Below are 419 nucleotides of genomic sequence, written 5' to 3'. Positions count from 1 at the left end.
ACAATACCGTGAACTCAAGAACCGCGGTTTCAATATGGATCTTGGTACATTGATTTCTCTTATGCATATTTTTTGTAATCTCAAAATATATATTCGCATTCCTTAAAATCGTGTTTGGTATTTTAGGATGGGCGGGGAACGTACAGAGGCAGCAGAACCAAGGCGCCGCGATGGGTGCTCCTGTCTTTCAAGGTGGCATGAACCGTTAAGACTAATTCTTTAATGTAATTTATTCAGTTTTATAATAAACGAGGTTTAGTCCTCTGTGTGTTTCTGTAATATGCTCGTGAATTATGAACTGAAAGTGATTATATATTTGTGTAATATTCGGTCAAAGATATGACATTTGGACAAGTCAACTTTCATCATATTATATACACATACGTATTTGACTTGGTTTGGTCGAGACTGTAAATGTG

General features: G+C 36.3%; 1 long non-coding RNA gene across 1 annotated transcript; it reads left to right on the top strand.

Moving 5' to 3' along the window:
* On the top strand, positions 1-354 carry LOC106322334. Its single transcript, XR_001266359.1, has 2 exons — positions 1-44; positions 127-354. It is a non-coding gene; the product is annotated as an uncharacterized LOC106322334 (long non-coding RNA).
* Positions 355-419: the final 65 nt, after the last annotated feature.

The sequence above is a fragment of the Brassica oleracea genome, unplaced genomic scaffold, assembly GCF_000695525.1.
Source record: "Brassica oleracea var. oleracea cultivar TO1000 unplaced genomic scaffold, BOL UnpScaffold15845, whole genome shotgun sequence".
NCBI classification, from domain to species: domain Eukaryota; kingdom Viridiplantae; phylum Streptophyta; class Magnoliopsida; order Brassicales; family Brassicaceae; genus Brassica; species Brassica oleracea.
This window is presented reverse-complemented; position numbering and strand designations above follow the sequence as displayed.